Source organism: Artemia franciscana, chromosome 9 (genome assembly GCF_032884065.1).
Source record: "Artemia franciscana chromosome 9, ASM3288406v1, whole genome shotgun sequence".
Classification (NCBI taxonomy): Eukaryota; Metazoa; Arthropoda; class Branchiopoda; order Anostraca; family Artemiidae; genus Artemia; species Artemia franciscana.
The window spans coordinates 26,820,803-26,844,048 of record NC_088871.1 but is presented as its reverse complement, the minus strand read 5'-3'; the positions used below and the strand labels follow the sequence as shown (position 1 = coordinate 26,844,048).

The 23,246-nt window shown below is 35.2% G+C and overlaps 1 protein-coding gene across 3 annotated transcripts in view; it reads right to left on the bottom strand.

Annotated features, from left to right (window-relative positions):
* LOC136031214 (nuclear pore complex protein Nup155-like) overlaps window positions 1–7,531 on the bottom strand; it is a 180,406-nt gene extending 172,875 nt beyond the window's left edge. For 2 of the 3 annotated variants that reach the window (XM_065710591.1, XM_065710588.1), the window contains exon 1: window positions 7,417–7,531. The gene's annotated coding sequence lies outside the window, so the exon portion shown is untranslated. Of the gene's footprint in view, window positions 1–7,402 lie in introns of all 3 variants that reach the window. The other variant, XM_065710590.1, reaches the window with a different exon arrangement.
* Between the last annotated feature and the right edge of the window lie 15,715 nt (window positions 7,532–23,246).

Below are 23,246 nucleotides of genomic sequence, written 5' to 3'. Positions count from 1 at the left end.
ATTAGATTCACACCAATAAGTCAGAGAGTCAAGATCCTCCTGTAAAAGTTGCATATCGTTTTGGTCTCGTACTGGTAGACAAAGTTTTACATCATCCGCGAACATCTTGACAGTAGAATGCTGAACAGAGGAGGGCAGATCATTGATAAATGAACAAATAAAATTGGGCCCAGGCAGCTACCCTGGGAGACTCCGCTTAACACATCAATTGAGGATGACACAGCTTCACCAACAACAACCTGTTAAGTTCTTCCATTTAGATAATCAGCAATAAATGCGATTGTTTTTTTTACCCAATTTATAAGCTGCACATTTTTAAAGAAGGATGGGTATCGAAACTTCGTCGAATACCTTTGAGAAGTCAATATAAATGCAATCAAAGGGTATAGCTAAATTGGCAAACTTTGAAAATCTAAAATAACCTCAAGAAGCTGAGTATTACAAAACCTACTTTTTCGAAAACCATGCTGAGTAGGATTCCAAAGATGATTTTCATCAAAATACTTTTCAACGCGTGAAACAATCAACTTTTCCATCACTTGGCAAAAAAAAAGATGTAATTGAAATCAGCCGATAGTTTTTAATATCCAACTTTGAGCCACTTTTGTGAAGTGGCATCACCAAGGCCTTCTTCCACCCTGAAGGATATAATCCATACAGCAAGGATAAGTTGAATATATGGGTAAGTGGTTCTGCAATTTCATGAGCAATTTGTCATATCATTATGTTCAGGAAACCGTCTATATCCGTCTTTTTTTACCTAATAGGCCTATTGATCACAATCATTCAGGCTAAAGTGGATATCTCAAGCCCACAAAGAGTGTTATGTTGAATAGGAGCATAAAATAAGGAATCCAATTATAAATTTTATTTATGCTAGTTTTGCACATAGCTTTGGACTATATCGGGGGGGGGGGAGAGAATGGAAAAAGCATTTAAATATGAATAAAGGAGGTGTGAAGTGGAGGCCACAAAAAAAATAATCACAGATCTGGAAGATGAAGCCAGAGAGCAAAAAAGTGAAATATTGTACTGGCAGATTAATAAATTTAGAGGGAATAGTCAACCTGGACATTTCCCAGTTAAACATAGCAATGGGGCCATAATTATTAATAAGGAAAGCATTAAAGATAAAATGAACAGATCATCTTGAGAAGGTGCTAAACCGTGATAGAGTTACAGGAAAAGATAAAGGAAAGAATGAAAAAATTTATGATACTTTTGATGAGAAGAGGTTTATTTTGAAAGGTTTATATTTGTTTTTCCAGTTTTGTTTTGTCACAGTTCATCAATTTAGAGGTACATGGGTTGAAATAACCAATATGAAACAACATTGGGAGAATAGATAGGAAATAAATAATTTGGGCTACATATTTGCGCATCAGCAGGGTTACATACAAAATATGTTAACTACGATTATTTTGCATATTATGAAGGAAGAATTGCTTTCTTAAGATAAGAAATATATAATTTGGGCTATATTTTTGCAAATTGGGGGGAGGATAGCAAGGCTGCACACCGCCATGCAAAAAGTGGGGTATCCAATGAGATGTTGGCAGATTTTGTCTGAAAATACCATTTTTTACACATAAAAATACTTTTTGCTCAAAGCAAAGCTGCCAAAACACAAGTTGTGCTTCGCCATGCAAAAAGTGGAGCAGCATAATAGCCTAACAATGCTACTGGGTAGTTTTCAAATTTGTTGGCAGATTTTGTCTGAAAATACTATTTTTACATACTTTTTGCTCAGAGAAAAGCTTTCCAAATGCAGGTTTTGCTCTGTTGTGCAAAAAGTGGGGTAGCATAGTAGCCTAGCAATACCAATTGGCAGTTTCCAAATTTGTCAGCAAATTTTGTTGAAAAGACCATTTTTACATAAGAAAATACATTTTGCTCAAAGAAAAGCTGTCAAAATGCAAGTTGCACTCTACTGTGCAAAAAGTGGTGTTGTATAGTAGCAATGCTACTTGGCAGTTTTTATAGCCTAGTACAATTTGTTGGCAGATTTTGTCTCAAAATACCAGTGTTACCACCATTCCCAAATTTTTGAGGATTTTGCCTAAAATCTGTCTTCTCAAAAAAAAAAGGTTCCCCAAAAATCCCCTTTTGTTCAGGGTCGCCACCCCTAGTGATTTATCACTAGCGACAATTCAACCCTAGTGACTATCAATTTCACTTAACTTGACACAATTTTCGACTACTTTCCAAAGTTTTTGTCTCAATTATTTACTACACACTGAAAACCCAATATAGATCATTGAATTACTTACCTTTCTTCCTATTGTAGTAAAAGCATAATATTTACAAGACTATATCATTTCATCAAAGATTCTCTTGTGACGTGTGGTAAAGAATTTCATTTGAACACATTTACATTCAGTGTAATTATGGGCATTTATACAAAGAGGGGTATTTTAGACAGCTGAGCCATGAGTTTTAATTTTGTTTTCTTTTGCTATTCTATTTAATTTTAAAATGTCTGAAATACAAGAAAAATTATTATAATATTAAAAAGGGAAAGAATGGTTCCTATGCAGAGGGGGGGGGGAGATTTTGTGATAAATTTGCAATATTTTATTATTGAGCTATAAATTAGATGAACCTACCACCCAAGACGTTTTTTGCCCTTGAAATATAACTGTCGTTTTACTCAGAAATTAAATGGACCCTTTAAGATGGTACCCTTTTCTCTTTTTTTCTGCAATTCAGTTTGAGTCTTATTTTCTTTTACTCTAGGTTTGGGCATAATATCTTAATCTTAATTACATCATAATTGAATGCGTCATCGTTAATTGGTACTTATGTATTATGCCACCACAACTCAAGTTTATGCTGTGTAAAACTCAAGAACAAACAAGTTTTATCCGTCTGTATTAGGAAATAATTAGCTTACAGTCAGTGGAAACAAGTGGTGGGTGACAGAATACATTGTAATTATATAGTTAGGATTTTATATTTACACACTAAGGGGGGGGGGGTGGAGGTTAGGTAGTTTATGTGCAAGTATATAGCCCAAATTTGTTTCTAAAGTACTACATTATCATTATGCTTTGTTATTTTTCATTAGGATTAACATAACTTCACTCTTTGCCTAACTTCACATCTTTTTGCCAGGAATCTTCACCATTAAAAAGTGTGTTGAATTTTGCTTCATTTGGTATGTAAAAATTATGTACTTTTCTTTTTTTTCTTGAGAGTTCTATTTTGCATATAACCTTTTATCTGCAGCTGTATTCCCCTCCTCCCTTCACCATTGCTACTCTGGTGCCCTCCCTGCAATGTTCTTGGCAGGCGTCCATACTTGATTGAGTGGTTCAACGGCAGTCTAGGATCTTTTTACAGTGTAGGAAAATTGTTAAGTAAGTGAATGAAATTTGAAAGAATAGATATTTTGCTCAAATTAGGGTGTATGAATTTTTTAAATACGTATGCACACCTCCACAACTTCTAATGCTTGAGGAATTATTAACCATATATGAAGGCTAATCCTGAGATAAAAACAATAGAATTAAAAGTAATTGTGGTAGAATTGGATTAGCTATTCAAAACCTTCCCTAAATATAATCTTCTTACAGTAAAAATTACAGCCCCTCTCCCTGGTCCCTCTTAATGAGACAAATTAAGTTATAGTTTATGTTCAAATTCAGGGAATAGTTGACTAAAACAGAGGCAATCCCAAAACATGATCCATAAAAATTGTATATTATAGCCAAGAGTAAAAATTTGGTTTTTATTTCCAGATGGTTTTCTTGCAAAGTTTTATATTCTTTTCAGACTTTTTTTTTTACAAATGGCTGGTCTTTATTTCTAACTCTTTCTACCAGATATCTGTGTTTGAAGGTTAGGTTTGTGGTAATGAACTGTAAGTAATTAACCAACATGAGCCAAAACTCTACTTTCTTTTTTTACTAGATGATGTATATTTTCTGAAATATCTCTTCTCACAGGATGTATGTATCTCTTCTTTCTTCTGCAAGAAGAGATGTATCTCTTTTCATTCTGCTGTTTCTTAAAACTTGTTCAAACTAAAAGCTCATTGGGTTTCAATGTTGCTATTTGAAAACTTACTTTTAAGGTGGTGTTATCATTTGTCCTTGTGGACAATTTTTTACTTATTCTGCTTCACTTCAACTGAAAGTGAATAGTAGTAAGCTATACATAGTATACTTCAGACTTTGAATACTATACTCCACTAGCAGTATTAGAGTAAATATGATACAGAACTTTTGATAATATGGTGCATATAAAACTAAGGAGTGTGATAATTATGGCTAGTTACATTGTTATGGCTTATTACATAGTTAATTGTGATTCAGAAAACTATTGACATTCCTAACTGCAAGCTATACCAAGTTACATTTGTTACTTTTAAGCAAATTTTACATATAAAATCACTTTTTGCTCAAAGCAAAGCTGTCAAAACACAAGTTGTACTGCTAAAGTGTTGGCAGTTTTTCAAGTTCTGCTACTGACAGCTTTGGAACTTTTCGCACAGCTGGCTGCATGCAAAATGTCTTAATTATGATTATTCCAAATATTATGAAGTAAGAATTGTTTTCTTAGTATGCTTCTTTTTCTCTATTTAGTTATTTAGGTAAATACCAAGAGATGAGCCTCTAAACAAAGGTTAAAAGATTTGAAGCTACAGTAATAACAGTGGTCAAGTATAGTTTTGAAGCATGGGCACTCCCAAAATGGAGGAGGATTTACTATTTATTTTCCAGAGGGATTGCATTGGGTACACAACTGACTGAATGTATCTTAAACAGTAGGGTGTACAAAGAAGGTGGTTCAATCCTGCTTTCCAAGGTTATAATGAGAGAAAGGTTGAGATGGCTACAACATTTTTAGCAAATAAAGGATGGCAAATTTCAAAAGATTGTCCTTGTTTACCAACTGTCTAGGGTTAAACAAGAAGCAGGTTGTCCCAAAATAAAGCAGGAGGATGGTGTAAAGAAAGATTTAAGGGAAATTTGAACTTTTTGGAGAGTGTAAACAGGATGGCTTTGGGTGGAAAGAGATGGAAGAGGAGCATGTATAGATGTCTGGCATTAGGCAGGTTGGTGCTGCAGTGATTTGCTAGTAGTAGTAGTAGTAATGGTATATAGGGGGGATGCTGGGGATAAATTATCAATAGTGAAACTTTAACCATAAGAAAGATCCCAACATTGGAAATCTAAATGACAGCTTTAGTTCTCAAAACATCTTCTGTAGAACCATTAGTCTGCAAATTGACCAAAATTTTAAATATATGTATTTTATTGTTTTAGCATTCTGTCAGTTTTCTATACATCCTAGAGCTATCAAATACTGGGACTATCAAAGGGGGCAGGCATTGTCAGAAACAGAAACGTGATATCTAAATAAAGCAAAAATTAAGAAATCTAGTGGCAGGGTAGGCACTAAATTTGCAGCTTCCAATATAATTTAGCTAGGATGAAGGTGAATATATCACTTGATGCCTGTTTTCATACTCTTTCATAACTCAATAGCCTAATGGCTTCTATGATAAATTATATTGTGAGCCCTTAAAGGGCTCAAAACAGCCTATAGTAACCAAAAGGTTTAAAACCTGTTTCTAAAAAAAAACTACTGAGAAAAAAATACCATTCATATCTCATTATGAAATGATAATTATTATTCCACTGAGTCACACTTACAAGAATTTTAATAAGAGCTAAAAAAAAAACCTTTAAAAATTTATCAGCTTTTCTGTGACATCATTTTAGAGAAATTTCATGCTCTTTTTAAAGTTACTGCAAATTTTTTCAAAATAACAATTTACTACTAAAATTAAATAAAGTAGTATTTACTATTCCTTAATCAGATACAAATGACAATTTTTCCTCACTGGACAGTTTTTGTACAAAAAAGTTTTAAACTTATGGCTTCTAAGCACATGGAGTGTTTTACCTTTTGGGACCCCATTAAGGATTCAAAGCACTATTTCCAAAAAAATAATCACTAAACTATGAAAAAGCTTAAGAAAAGGCAGCAAGTGATGTATTCACTTTCATTGTATGTTCTATTTTTCATTTCTAAGTTGGTAAATATTGAGCAGTACATATAGGCTAATTGACCCACAAATAAAGTAAAAATACTAATTGATGCAGTAAATGTATGACAGTTCATATTATTGACTTGCTAAAGTGAACATACCACTTGATACTTTTTTAAATGCAGTAGTTGTTTAGTTTCATCACAAGCTGTCTAAAGTCTATACTGTACTGTACTATGCTTTGCTGTCTATAGGCTACTATAGCACTTGGAAATGCTTATTCTAGAGGCATATCCATTTCTGGTTGACCCTCCTCCTCTGTGGGGCAAAATAAAAATTTGTAAATTGGGCAGGGTTTTTGCCAGAAATTGTGGTGTTAAAAGTTTGAAGGGAGGATATTTTAGCTTTTGGTGAGTTTTTTTTTATTTTCTTGAATTACTGTATATAGCTAGATTCTGATGATTACATATTGTTTTTATATCATTATTCATTCATATTGCCCAACTGTAACATTTCCCTCAGCTTCAAAACCCTGCCCACTCTATACATTTTTAGTTTTGTTGAAGGGGGATTTTAAAAAACTAGAAAATGGACAAGCTTCTGTAATAATGACAAATAAAGAATATGCAATCATCAGAATCTTGCTATATGCATTTTCAACACTTGTGATAAAACTAAAGCTTTACTGAAAAGTGACTATTATATTCTGAAAGAACATAAAAAATGGCATTTAATGGTATGTTCACTTTATTAGTAGCTCAATGATATAAACTACTCAAGAATTACCTCTAAATTACACTGAAAACTGCAAATTCACAAGCTTAGCTAGCCTACTCCTTTACCTCTATGAAACTGTTTCTTTTTGAGGAGCTCTTGATCCAGAACAGTGTTACAAAGAGCCCTAAAAGACATATCTAATACCCAAGTATGAGTATAAAAGGCAAGGTAGATTCATGTTTTAGCTTGCACATTAATTGAGAAAAATAGCTTCAACAGGGCCTACCCTAGTTTCTGCCCAAAACCAACACCACAAATTTACTATAAGCTTTTGTACATAGCTAGGCCTATAGGCAAGGTAGATTCATCTTTTAGCTAGCACATTAATTGAGAAAAAATTAAACAGGGCCTACCCTATTTTCTACCCAGGAAATAGGCCTACACCACAAATTTACTATAAGCTTTTACACATAGCCTTGGCCTTCATGCTAGCATCAGGGAGGAAGTCTGGGAAGCAATTTAGACGGCAGGTAAGCGATTACTAGCCTTTGTCAAATGGCAATAGGCCTACCATTTTGTTGCATTAATAGCTAGCCTAGACCTAGTTTAGAGAGACAAGCTTTCACCAAATCTACCTAGGATATGGCCTACACTCAAAATTTACTAATAAAAACAAGAATATGAAACCTTCACCAAAGTACCAATGTTAAATGTAAAGCAGTATTAGAGTAGCAAACTCTATCCACATTAGTATATGGACATGCAAGTATTTTTTTTCAAATTTGTTTGCAGTATAAACTGAAATACTTAAAAAACATATTGCCAGCCAGTGTTTCAACTCTTTTATATTTTAAATCCCTAATAAAGAAATGAAAAATCCCTAGAAATCTCCCATTGTCTAATTATTCCCTAAACCACTTCTCCCTATCTCATTTTACCAGTACCAGTGAAAGGTAGCATATTTTGGCTTCTTAGATAGAAGACTAGCTATCAGTACCATAATAGAACGTCTTTTCATATCGTTTAAAGAGTTTCTTAATCATCAACTAAATACAAATAGCTTCAAATATACTTCGAATAATATCAAGCAAATAGAAAAGAAAATGTAATATTGTAAAGTAGATTATAGTAAAAGATTTTTAACACTGTTCAATCGTAAATTGTTAAACGTAATTAGACTTTATCTTCCTTTGATGTGTCTTCACCATTTTTTTGTATGGTGGCTGAAGCTTTCACGCTTCTCATTTGGTAAAGTAACTGATCATCCTTACAATCCACACTTTCTTGAGCCCTTTTCATTCCATATTTATTTTTCAGAATCCCCCGCAAATTTTCTTTTTCAGTTTATTGTAACAGTCAGTTTTTATTACTGTTACAGCGCTGGAAAACCTCTCTACAATGACATTTGAAAATGGAAGGGTGAAAATAAATAATACTGCCGGTTTCAGGTTAGGATACAAATTTACTTCCAGCAGCATTTTTTTTTCACCAACACCAAACACCAGTAGGTCAAGGCATCCATTGTTTGACGTTTTCAATATCGATGACGCTCTATCTCCTCAATTCCTGCTCGGTTTTGGTTCCATCCCATGGGATCTGTCAATACTTCCTAACAAAAGATAGCAGAGAAGCAGGCTGAAGTGATTGGGCTGACACTGGGTCAACCGTTTCAGCATTTTTGTAAATGTCATCTTCGAAACGGATCCTTTTCTGTATCTGCTCTACTGCTTAGATATAGAACACCTGTGCAGCTTCGACCACTTTTTCGATTGAATCAGGAGGGACGGCAGTATCTGACCTTAACGTTGAGAGAGATTCGTGTCCGTTTGGACCCAAGTAAACGCTTTCAAGAGAAAATTAAAACTTCCGATTATTCACATCGATTTCAAAAGCAATAGTTGATTCCACATAGTCCTTCTGCAAGAAGTTCAGACACAACTCTTTGATCAGAAACTCAGTCTCTTGTGTAAGGCGATAAAACAGTGGCTTGTCAGCCTGAAAAGCTACATTGAAGTCCGTCAACAAGCCCAATGCAGATGCAACAAACTCAAAATGACATTCCGTGACCGAGTTCAGATTTATGTAGACAACCTCGTTGAGCTTGGTTGGATCCTCAACTAGTAGAACTCTGTAGTAGGCACTTAGAGCATCCCACTGCTACAGTATCCTGTCAACAGTAGATTCGACTGAAAGCCACCTGGTCTGTCCAGCCTGGGGAATCCTGTGCATGTCAACTTGATAGAAATTTTCGAACTCAATGAAAGCATGCTGTCTCTTAGCACTATGTATTAAGCGGCTATAGATAGACCGACAGATGTCTTCCAAGGACTTTGGTAATTTCTTACATGCTTAAGAAGCAACTAGATAGACCATATGGTAGGAGAACTTCACAATCACCACCCATGGGAATTCTTGTCTGATCGTGGATGAAACACTTTCATGAGCTCCCATCATGGAGTTAGTGGTATCAGAACAGAACCCTATGAAATTAGCTGGAGGAAGTTTGTGTGTTTTAACTATGCACTTTTTCAGCTCCTCAAATACAGACTTGGCTGAAGAGTCGAAGGACTCAATTAAATCAAGTCTGTCAATTTCAACTGGAGGGTCATCATTGCAAAATGTAACTCCTACAACTAGAAGTTTTTTGGTTGATACATCAGTTGATTTGCCAATAATGACAGAGAAGCAGCGATTCTGCAGGGTTTCAGTCAAACGTTCCTTATAGAAGCCACTTAGTCCTGTTTACATAGCATTGGTAGCTTTTTGTTTCTTGAGGCGGACATTGTCCACTACCTGCTTTGATACATTTTCGTACTGCTATTTCGTATAAATAGCAGTGCAGATATTACTGTTACAATTTAATTTTTAAAAAAAGTTTAGCATGTGTACTGTCATTTAACCACTCTTGAAACAAAAGTATTCTAGTATAACAAAGGAGGGCAAAAGCATCAGACTAGCCAGAGCCTGACTGAGTGTCAATTAGTGCAGCAGATGGTGTCAGGCGAGTAGAGGTACATTGCTTGCTTTTGCTAATGTCACCTAAGATTGAATGGTAGCCAAAGAAATAACTAGAATCTATACAACTTTTACAAGGCAAATTCTGCTACAAAATACTTTATTTGTTACATAATCCATTTAAAAAAATTGATTTATAATGAAACAGTAAGTTTGAGACCAATATTTTAAAGATTGAGACCAATGTTTTAAAGATTAAGACCAATATCTTAATTATACCCCAAAACTAGAAATATTTTGGTCATTTTCAAAAGCTCAAATTATGCTTCAATTTGAATTTAAGACAGAAGTGATTATTATATTCGTAAAGAACATAAAAAAGGCATCGAGTGGTTTGTTCACTTTGACAAACCGTATGACTTCATTATTTGAGAACATTCCAAGGTGAAATTATTGTTTGAAGCCCACATCAGCATGGAACTGTTTCAAACAGTTCTTTGTTGCCTGATGGCAACAAAGACAACAGTTCTTTGTTGGTTAGGACTTCTGTACATCTGAAAATCTTAGTGCTGTTAAAAATAATTTAAGTAACTGAAGAAGTACTTCTCTGTGATTCCAAGTTCAATTCGCAAGGAAACAGATCCTGAATCGAATTATCTTACTTCTCTGATTAAGAAGATGATGATGATGAACAAATTAAATGAAAACCCCCTAAAAGTCCACGGAGAGGAAAAAACCCTAGAAAATCCCCAGATCCCTAAAAAAATCTTGCCCCTAAAAGACTTAAAAAATCCCCATTTTAGGGGTAAAATCCCCATAGTGGAAACATTGTTGCCATCCGTTCCAAACTATACTGTTCAAGCAACGTTTCCATTTGATGTTTTACGGACAAAGCAGGATGTTGATCATGCAAATAAGATGCAAGAATAATGTTTTTTCAACACAGAACATGAAAATAAAATTCTTGATGAATGACTAACTTGGCTTTATTCAAAACATCAAAAGGAAACGCAACACACGGGTCCAACCTTGAATCAAATAGGGGCTAAGTCATTTTCTGATTTTGTGCTTTGCTCTTTCTTTTCTGTCAAAGCAAAAAAAAAACGGTTAAAACTGCAAGTATGTCTTGCAAATGAGTTGTTGAACCAGCAATAACATGTAAAGAAGCGTCTCTATGAAGTTCAATTTGTATTTTGTCTTCATTTTCACGATTGACGGAGCAACATGTTAAAAGATAATGAACTGCAAAATTTCTAAGGCTTATATAATTGAAATAGGATCTTTCCCCTGAGTAGCATCTGAATAACTTGGTTCAGATTTTCAGCTATGGTTGCTTAGTATAAGATTACTAAAATTGAAAGTGTTGTACCACTTTTTGACAAAGGTGCTGGAATTTATCTACATCTATTCTTTTTTCCTGAGGAGGAACAGATTGTTCTCAAACTAATTAAAGAGACTTTATACTATAAATAACTGTCCGAAACAAGAAGCTGCGTTAAAAAAAACCTCTTGAGATTACCTTTAACTCTTGGACTATAGATGATTCATACATCCCTATTTATCCCCCAGAAAATTCTCAGTAGACTACTGACATTATTCCCTCCCCCCTTTGTTAGCTTCCGTATGCAATTAGTCCCCAGGAAATCGAAAAGTCAATTTTTACTATTGTTTTTGGGCTCGCCAACACATTTACTGGCTAGTCTATTAGGTAACAGGGTAATCGGTTTACATCTCGGTAGAGCTCTGCTTGCTCTAGTGTTCCTATTCTTAAAATCTTCATAAGGAGCTAACCTTTAACCATTGTGTTGTGGGCTTGTGTTTGTTCCTATTCTTAAAATTTTCATCTAAGACAGCTCAATCTTGAACTAGCTCTCAAAGGGAATACACCTCTTTCAACGTTTAAATTGTTTGAACTTGATTGTTTAACGTTGAATCGATCCAGTGATTACAGGAGTTATGCAATCTGACGCTTCAATTTCTTATGCAATAAGGGTTTTGAGTTTTTGGCGTTTTGAATTGGATACAATAGCCAAATGTGACGTGTGGAGAAAATTGAGTATTGTTTGTGGATGGTGTTCTGGATGTCAGAGTAAGATGGTTAACAATCAGTAGGTCTCCACGATCCATTGGCCCACCGGCCAATTGATTGCCACCGCCATCCGTGGACCTCTCAACATAAAGATTATTTTTTTTGTCGTCTCTATCTGATGCTAATAAAATTCTGGTTTGTTTATTTTTTATGTTTGTTGTTGCCATTATGGATCCGGCTAACCTTAAAATCGGGGATCTGTTCCTCGCCGAAGTTGCGGGTTATCCTTTTTGGCCGGTTTTAATCCTAGAAGAAATTAGGGTAAATACTGGAGGCGGCAAATTTGTTGTTTTTTGCAATGGCAAAAACGACCTTCGGATTCTATCAGTCGCAAGTTTACTTGTTTCTGATGGCAATGAGAAGGAAACATCGACAAAGAATACTAAGAGTGCTAATCATGCATTTGCAGAACTAAAAAATCATCCTGATGTGTACATAAATTTTCTAAGAAAAAGGGCAAGATTCACTAGCAGATAGCCTACTCTCAGATCCTACAGCAGATCTACGTAGACTAGTAGTGGCTACAGTGAATGAACTGGCGGCTGCAAAATAAAATCTAGCTAAACGAATCGAAAAAAAAATAACAAAAAAGCTAAAAAAAATCAACTTGGCAGACTGCAGCTATTTTTCATGCTAAATTTCCAGTTGAAACAGTAGTTTTTGAAAAATATGATGCAGTACATGTTGAGTTTTATCCTAAATTTGAACTGATTGAAAAAAATCTAAAAACCTGCATGTATATGATTGATTTGTTGCAAAACCGCGTGAATCAGCTTGAGCTCAAGCTAGACGACATAGAGCAGGAAGGGAGGGTTTATTCCCTGTTGCTTAATGGTGCGAAGCAGATTCCTTTGCACACTGTAGGGGACACGATGAAGAGTGTGCTACCTGTCAAGATGGGTCTAACTTTAATATTAAGGATCCAGATATACTTAGTGTTCAGTGATTTAGAGTCGAATCAAATAATGCTCAAGTACCAGATAGATTTGCCCCTGTTCTCGTACAGTTTTGATCAAAAGAAATGGGTCGTGTTTAAAGCGAAGAAGCAGCTTAATGGCTTAGAATTAGAAGTCCTCAAACCAGTCTCTATCACTGTATTCATTTCCAGGTTATGAAATTCGTGTTAATAACCCAGTGGTGATCGATTGTGGTGGTGCTTATTGATTTTCTAGAATTCGTCTCTTACTATTGAAACTAAGAAAAAGCCAAAGGCTTTTCCCATTTGTAATCCTCGTTGGATTCCTTGTGACGAATGGGTTAAATTGTAGACAAAGCGATAATCTCAGTATATGGATTGAAGATAAGGTTGAATTTTTTCAATTGAAATTGAATTTGATGGAAGAGAAAATATAATTAGTACGGTGTATAAGCCGCCCAGTGCTCGTCTGGAGGATTTTGTGGGATATATGATTCAGGTCATTTCAAAGATACCATCATTAACTAGTCATTGGTTATGGGTGATTTTAATTTTAACCTGCTTGATACGTCTTGATATGTTGATTTTTTAAATTTTACGATGTCTTATGATCTATACCAGCTTGTGAGTGTATCCACGAGGATTAATGGACAGAGTGCGATCCTAATTGATAATATTTTTATTCGTTTTGCCGAATTGAAGCTTTGTTATGCTGATGCTGATTGTGGATTTTGCTGGTTATGGCCATCTTTCATTGGTCAGCTTTATGAAGTGTCAGTTGCATTGACAGAAGAAAAAGAAAATAAAGACAAGGTTAGTGAAAAAATACAATCTTCAAAAATTTGTGGTGGATTTCTGATAGTGTGTATTCCATAAAGGTAATGAAAGTAAAGAAACAGAAACCCCATTAGCCATGGATAACGAGTGAAATACTGGAAAACAAATGCTAAGGATTGAGCTTTATCAAAGATATCTAGATGATAAAATTGATGATTCTTATGAACTGTTTAAAAAACAGTGCAATTTAGTGAACAAATTACGCCGCAAAACTATGGCCGAAAAGCATTATATAAATTTTTCAGGCAGCAAAGGAAATATGAAAGAAACATTGAAATTGATAATAATGATAATAATAATGATTTATTTAATACCCACTTCACAAAACAGAGGTTAAGTGGAGTAAATACAAAATAAAAACAAAAAAAGTAAAACACGAAAAAAAAATTAATCTCATACAGAAAAAAGACGCATAAGGCAATGAAAATATCCTAGCCTATAAGCGCTTCAATAGCTAGCTTGGCAGATAATTTTTCGAAAGCACCAGTAATATCTGTCGCACAATACTTTTTAACAAGTTTTGTTTTCCGGTAAGAACGAGGTATATATATAAAAGAATATTGCAGTACCGGTAATAATTTATGCGAATACGTTTTAGATCACCAGTCAATAGAAGTGGCCTAATACTAGAACAGAAGAGTACAGAATGATCACAAAAATTGTAACCGTGCCTCAGCTTATCACTAATTTCTTTGACAGCACGAGACCGGAGAGCATTCTTAGAATCACAAACTGTTATACGAAGCCCATAAACGATTTAACACGAGAAATACTAAAACCACCGCAGTATAGTGATTCTGAACATTTATTACCTTTGAAAACAAGAAACTCGCACTTGTCAATATTTAGGTACAGGCCGATATCACGGAAAGCAGAAGTAACTGACTTCACTGAACGGGCAAGACCAGACTCAGTTTGACTAATCAGAAGAAGGTCATCCGCATAAGCCAGATATGAGATATCAGATGGTCCAAGTAGGCACGTAGTCGATACTTTTGAATACATTTTCAATACAAGCATTAAAAATATACAGCGAAAGAACTCCCCCTTGTCTTACACCACAACGAACAGGGATATGACCGAAACAAGAATTATCTAATGGCTTAAGGTGAAGGTAAGAATGGGAGTACCAAAAACGAAGCTTGTGAATTACCGACGGATTTACTCCTCTCTGGCATAATGCTGGCCATGCTTGAGTAAGACAAACACTGTCAAATGCTTTAGACAAGTCTAGGGTTGCGAAATGAAGTAGCGATACGAGTGCGAGCATCGCGCGAGTCAGATGGACATCTTTAATAAAGAAGTCAAAGAACGGTGAGAATGCTGACAGCCTAGCCCAGATCTATAACCAAATTCATTATCATCATTTAGAGCAAGCTTAGTGATATAAGGTAAATGAGGTGTTCAAAAAGCTTGCTAAGAGTACAAGCTACCGCTATGGGCCAATAAGAACTAAAAGAAACCGGGTCTTTTCCTTTTTTAGAAGTGACGTAACGCTACCGCATAAGAACGAGTCGGGCACACACGAACTACTAAAACACATTTGAAAAAACAGTTGAAGATGAAATAGCAGTTCAAAAGAATTGGGAACAAGATTCGAAACACTAATCTCATTAATATCCAACGATTTTGATTTTAAACCCTTAATACCGTTAACAATAGCCCACTTTTCAACTGGAATCACCTGTCTCTGACATAGACGTGACGGCAAATTTTTTTTCGAGCAAACATGAGAAACTCTTATGCACTGCATAATTAACTTTGGAAAATATTTTAAAATAATATTCGACCCAAGATGGACGAGGTATAATATCACTAGAACCTGTATCCGGAAACTTGGCAGAATTTATCACTTTTCGCCACTCACTATTACTTTTCGGAAAAGTTTCACCGGAGTAGCGAACAGCACGAAGATGGCGTTTATATTCGAGTTTCGTCTTTCGTTTTAGATCAAACACAGTGCCCCGAGACGGTAGACCACAGGCAGACCAGACTCTTAACCAGAATTTGGCCTTATTCTTGACTTTTTTCAGCAAAGGATCACACTTCCCATTTGGTTTTTGGGTATTCCGCCTGACACGGATCAGCAGGACGGGCATCTCTTCAGCTTGCTTTATATATAAGATAATAGCGATTCAAATCAGTACGAGCATTGTCAATAATCGGGTATACTTTTGCGCAAAGAAGGTGGGAAGGGACACGTACGGTGGACAGTAGAGCTCCAAGTGTAGCAAGGTAAAGATGCATGTTCGCACTAGACCAATCACTTTTTCAAAACACTTATGCAACAGTGATAGTTGGTTCGAGTATACGTCAGAAGTAACCGTAATATCAAAATACAGAGGTAAATGATCATAATCTCTCTCCTCTTCATCAAGATGTTCTGCTGAAGTTTGTAATGAATGATAGCAGATACAGTGGTCCAAATTTGAGACAGAACCACTATAGTGGATATATGTAAAACTGAGGTCTTTCGTTCGGACCTTAAATACTGAGGGTAGACAGTGAAAAAGCCCTTCCTTTCGTGTCGATGAAACGGTGATGTCACAGTTAAAGTTGCCTATAAGCACCCACTTGTATACCAGACGCTCAATACCATATATGAGAGTCTTAATTTGCTACAGGCATTCGCATAACTGGAGAAGGAAGAAACAGATCTTCTATGATGGGGCAAATAGGTGTTGATTAGAATCACGTGTGCAAGCCGGATTGCAAGATAGTGTTCAGAAGATTGGTAGTAGCTAGGAGACAAATAGCTAGGTAAAGATCGCTTAATTATACAGGGAAGACCGCCAGAAGGCCTGCCTCGGGTACGGCGGGCATTCCTGGTGAAAACAGAATGTTGAGAACTTTGCCTTAGAAAGTTTACACTGCAACTTGGGAGCAGGTGTTCTTGTAAGAGAACAACACCATGATTAGCTAGTTTTTCATCAAGGCTTAACACTTTATCCTTTGTCCCATTGATGTTGAAAGAGCATACTGAGATTTTATACTTATTCATGATTGCAAGTGAGAAGGTCGTGGAACTTTGGAATTAGCAAGAGCCTTTAGTTTGGAGCAACGAAAACTGTAAGCAACATGATCTCAACTACAATTTGCACACTTTGGGGTGTTACTGCAAGGTGAGTCACTTGAGTTCATATGGGGACCAGAGCACCGTGAGCATTTGTAGTGACCCACCGGTCACTTCTCGTGAGCAGAGAAGTGACCGGTGGGAATGCTGAAATTGGAGGTAGCCTTTGATCCATGCACAAGTGATGAACTACTTAAAATATTGAAATATCTGAGATCAAATTATACAGGAGTGGCCGGCTCATCTCTTCGAGCGCATAAGGCAACAATGCATCATATTTTACCGTGTCTGCTTTTTAATATAAGCCTGTCAATTGAAAAGGGTATTTTCCCTGATAAGCTGAAAGTTACGAAAGTGATACCAGTTCATAAGATGACTCTGAAAAAGAAAATGAGAATTGGAGACCAATTTCGATCCTTATATTGTTTTCAAAACTATTAGAAAAAATTATTCATAAATGTCTATACAATTTCCTATAGGCTAATGGTTTGCTGAGTGAGACCCAATAGGAATTTCACAAAGGAATTTTGACGACGAATGCTTTGCAACAACTTATGGAATCAATCAGTAGAGGTATTGACAGAGGTGAAACACCTTTGTCGATATTTATAGATATTCACAAAACATTCAATACAGTTGATTTTTAAACGCTACTAAGTTGGATAGAGTCGTTAGGTGTCCGCGGAAAGTGCTTTCCGCGGAAAGCATATTTCTCATATTAGAAAGGCTGGAGATTTTCACTTCATTAAGTCTATTGTATGCAAATGTTCGTAATGACGTTCTTTAGAGTTGATACACCACTGGATGTGTCTGGACAGGTAACTTTATGTGGTAATCCAATGAAACAAGTTGATCATCTCTACTAATTTGGTTTTTATCTTGATTGCCATCTGGTATGGAAATGTCACAGTGCCGCAATTTCATAAGAAATAAACCGTGGGGTAGGCATGCATTGACATCTTCAGCACTTTCCCCTCAAAGAATACTTCTAATTATATATTTTTCGTTGGTTTATCCATATATTTCCTACTGTTGCCTCTTATAGAGCAGTAGCTTCTTAAGCCACTATAGAAGAGTGAAAGTTCTACAAAACAAAGCTGTTAGAACAATTGTTGGTATGTTCAGGATGTACATGACACCTGTGCTTGTTTTTGGTCCCTGAAGCTCCTTAATGTAGGTCAGATAAGAGATTGCCTAGCTGCAGTATTTGGGTTTCAGTGTATGAATGGTTTAATCTCTGATGTTTTTAAGAGATTTTACCGAATTAATAGTGACCTGCGTAATTATGGAACTAGACAAAAAGATAATATAGTTTTGAATTGTGTCGTCGTACCAGGTCTTCATTTTCAATGAAACACCTAGGTCCATCTGTATGGAATAAGCTACCACTGAGCATTAGGGCGGCAGAACACGTACCTCAGTTTCAAAAGAATTCAAAAGATTATTAGTGGGGGGAATTTGCTGAATTTTATTATGGCTAGTAGGTTGGGGGAGGAAGACGAGCTGGAGAGGTTAGGATGGCTGAGAAGGTAACAGTTGGTAGGGACATTTGTATCATAAAGTTTTCTAGTCAAAGTTTTTTGCCAAGGTAAGTTCATAGAAACTTCCAATAATAGTCTGAAATTCCTGAAAAATGCACCCTATTCGAATTAAAAGCGCTCCATTGCAATCAGAGTCGGTGAAAGTCCTTTCGTGGATGTTTTCAGTCTCCTATTATTACAATTCGAGGAAACCATATTTTAGCTTTAGTAGTACTTATATGTCACTTTTTCTTTTGTTTCTGAACCCCTAGTAGGGTACTGGAATATTGTAGAGAGTTATTTAACGGCTCATCCCAAAGCTAGTATTTATATATCTATTTACTTCCCATAAAATTGTCTTGATAACATCAAAATTTAATGCAATTTGTAAGAAAAGCCATTTCTTCCAAAACAAGTTGACATAGCGCATTTAGATTTTCAAAAGTAGCTTTTCTTGGGTATCTTTTTCATATTCAAATGACATCACTGTCTTATTCCTTTAAATGTTAATATAATTATTTTTCGGAGCATATCTTGTCTAACAAAAAAGGAGAATAAACTTCTATCAAAATTTAACAGATGCAAATAGTCTAAAGCTTTAAACAGTATGCTCAAAAGGCTGAAAATAAGACCCCCAATTTTGTTATTATACATTAAATATTCGTCTCAGACTGAACAACAAGAATCTATAATAGCAAAACTATCGATTATAAACCTTGATAATCAAGCATTATAGTGTAGAAATGGCATACTAAACGAAGGAAAGACCAAAAAGAAGTATCAAAGCAGAGCAAATAAAGTATCTGTTAAAAGAAAAGAGCTCTACAACAGAGAAATGGCATACTAGAAGACGTAAAAACAGACCTAAAAGGGTTCAAAAGGTCGTTGATACAAACGGAACTAAAGCCCAGATAAGTTCATAAGTTTACTATTATTCCAAATTCACAAACAAAGTGATAAATTAAACAACACTTTAGCTCTTGACAAAACTTGTGAGGGTTTACGCTCGCGTGGAATTCAACGTAACTACTTACCCATTAACTCGACTATATACTTAAACTATATATATATATATATATATATATATATATATATATATATATATATATATATATATATATATATATATATATATATATATATATATATATATATATATATATATATATATATATATATATATATATATATATATATATATATATATATGTATCTAATAGCTGTTGGGGTTCACGCCCCCCAAGCCCCCCCGCGCGCGTAAGTCGTTACGCGCCATATTAGTTACGCGCCATTGTAGTTGTGTCCCTGTGTCCCACCTGTGAATAGCTATCTATATATATATATATATATATATATATATATATATATATATATATATATATATATATATATATATATATATATATATATATATACTAGCTGTTGGGGTGGCACTTCGCGCCACCCCAACCCCTAGTTGGTGGGGCGCTTCGCCCCCCCCCCCCCAAGCCCCCCCCCGCGCGCGTAAGTCGTTACGCGCCATATTAGTTACGCGCCATTGTAGTTGTGTCCCTGTGTCCCACCTGTGAATAGAGATAGATATAAATATATGTTTTTAACAACGTAAAATATGCGAATATACAACATTCTTCGCTGTCCCATTGTCTGTGCATATAAATAGATTGTCAGGTTTACTGACTCTTGAACATGCAACATATAATTGTCCATGGGAAAAACAATCCGTATTCAGATCTATACCTCATTATTCTAATGATTGTCCCTGTGTCCCGGTCGTCATTTATATTCCCTGTGTTCGGTCGTCATTTGTGTCCCGGTGTCCCAGTTTGTAATTTCTCTTTAAGTGTCCCGGTCGTCATTTATATTCCCTGTGTCCCGGTGTCCCGGTCGTCATTTGTGTCCCGGTGTCCCGGTCTGTAATTTCTATTCGAACAATCCCTGTGTCCCGGTCGTCCGGTCGTCACTTATATTCCCTCTGTCTCGGTCGTCATTTGTGTCCCGGTCTGTAATTTCTCTTTGAGTGTTTTTTTCTTTTTATTTTTTTTTTTAGTTTTTTACCTTTTTTCTTTTTTCAGTTTTCTTTTTCTTCTTTATTTTTCAGCGTCACTATGAAGTACATATCGACGAACCTTTGTTTTTTTAACTTAAATCTGGTAGGCATTGATGACCTTATCCAAGTCAAAATCCCAAACCCAATCATCATCGCTATCATTTTCAGTTTTGATATGTTTTAACTCTCGCTGTCCAGGTGGATTTTCATCTAACTGCGCGGTTGTGCGTTCTTTAGCCGCAAGCCTGTTTTCTTGCTGTTCTTGTGATTCCTCGGAACGCTTTCTTTTCTTACTTTCTCTATCAGCAGCAAGTTTTTTGGCATAAACTCTTTGAGCAGCTTCCTCGGCTGTTGCCATTGTAGGTTCTTCAGTCATTTTACAATTAAACATTTTTCCGTGAACAAATGTCTTAAATACCGTTAATGACGTCACCGTCAAAGCAAAAATGACGACAACTAATTTCATGACGTCAGTCAACACAGAAACATGACGTCACCTGATCCACAGACAGACAGACAATTTATTTTTATATATATAGATATATATATGTATATATATGTATATATATATATATATTTATATATATATATATATATTTATATATATATATATATATATATATATATATATATATATATATATATATATATATATATATATATATATATATATATATGTATATATATATATATATATATATATATATATATATATATATATATATATATATATATATATATATATATATATATATATATATATATATTGCATATAAATAGATCGTCAGGTTCACTGACTCTTGAACATGCAACATATAATTGTCCATGGGAAAAACCATTCGTATTCAGATCTATACCTCATCATTCTAATGATGTGTCCCTGTGTCCCGGTCGTCATTTATATTGCCTGTGTCCCGGTCGTCATTTGTGTCCCGGTGTCCCAGTTTGTAATTCCTCTTTGAGTGTCCCAGTCGTCATTTATATTCCCTGTGTCCCGGTGTCCTGGTCGTTATTTGTGTGCCGGTGTCCCGGTCTGTAATTTCTATTCGAACAATCCCTGTGTCCCGGTCGTCATTTATATATCCCGCCTGTGCCCCGGCGTCCCCGTTATAGTTGTGTCCCTGTGTCCCGGTCGTCATTTATATTCCCTGTGTCCCGGTCGTGAGTTGTGTCCGGGTGTCCCAGTCTGTAATTTCTCTTTGAGGTTCCTGGTCGTCATTTATATTCCCTTTGTCCTGGTCTTCATTTGTGTCTCGGTGTCCCGGGATGTAATTTCATCAGTTGACAAACATGACGTCAGTCGACAAACAACTTCACGACGCATACAGCTCAATCCTTATAATGACGTCAGTCGACACACAAACATAACGTCAGTCGACACACAAACATGACGTCACTCGGCACACACGCACAGACAACTTATTTTTATATATATACTAGCTAGTTGGTGGGGGCGCTTCGTGCCCCCCCCCGAAGCCCCCCCCCCGCTCGCGTAAGTCGTTACGCGCCATATTAGTTACGCGCCATTGTAGTTGTGTCCCTATGTCCCACCTGTGAATATAGATATAGATATATATATATATATATATATATATATATATATATATATATATATATATATATATATATATATAACTTATAAATTTTCAAAACTATTGGGCAAATTATTTTTAATTATAATTTATTACTAAAAAGATTAGATAGTGATATAAATTGGAAACCGGTTTGTAATTGTAAGCAACTTGGCCCATTTGTAAATCCTACTTACAAACATGTTATAACAGGGGACTTGTCAATAATAAAGCAAGATGATCTTCAAATTACAATGAATAAAGGGGCTAATTTCCGTCTTTCTCATCATCTGAAAACATCGAGTGTTCTTGATGGCTTGGAAAATGATTTTGATTTATTTATTGATAAGTGGTGTAAGAAAGAGAATAAAAATAAAGAGAGTTTTCAAAGTTGGAAGGATTTAATTATTAGTAGAATAAGAAATAAAATATATTCTAACTTAAAAAATAGTAACACTAAATCATTATTTTATAATGCGAAGATTAAATAAGCAATTGCTAATCTACAGAATGAATTTGTAATTGTGCCAGTGGATAAAGCTAATAATAATTTTGCCATAATTTGTCAGAAGCTATATTGTGATATCTTAAAAAGGGAGTTATGCACAACTAATATTTACGAAAAGGTAAATATAGAGGATGAGAATTTAATTGAAAAGACTGAAGAAATACTTTTTAAAAATTTTAATAGTAAAATAAATGACAATGATAGAAAGTTTCCTTTCCTATATTGGACTGTAAAATTTCATAAGAATCCCCCTAAACCACGGTTTATTGCTGGAGCAGCTAAATGTCCAACCCGCATTGCTGCTACTGACCTCTCTTTAATTTTAAAGGAAATTGTAAATAAACTTAAAACCTATTGTTCTGGTATTAAAAAATTAATACAGGTGATAGATTCTTTAACAATGGTTTCAGCTAAAAGAATTGAGTCTTTCGATTTTGCGACAATGTATACTAATTTATCACTTAATGTAGTGTTAGATAATTTAAAAACTGTTATCAAGAAATCTTTCCTCTTATCTAGTAAAAGGTTCTTAAAAATAGACACATATAATAAAAAAGCTATATGGACAAATTGCTTTAATACTACAGTTAACTTGAGATGTTACAGCTTGGATATAATTTTTGAGTCATTAGAATTTGTTTTATAATTAAATAAAAAAAAAACTAATTTTTTTAGCTGAAAGTAAGGAGCGACATTAAAACTTAAAACGAACAGAAATTACTCCGTATATGAAATGGGTTGTCCCCTCCGCAATCCCTCGCTCTTTACGCTAAAGCTTTTAATTGTTTTAAAAAGTAGAATTGTGGCAAAGAGTCAAACTTCAGCGTAAAGAGCGAGGGATTGCGGAGGGGACAACCCATTTCATATACGGAGTAATTTCTGTTCGTTTTAAGTTTTAATGTCGCTCCTTACTTTAAGCTAAAAAAATTAGTTTTTTTTTTATTTAATTTCTGAACGTTTTTAAATTAATGCATGTTTGGTTTTGGCTCTCTGCACATAAATTATTAAAATGAAA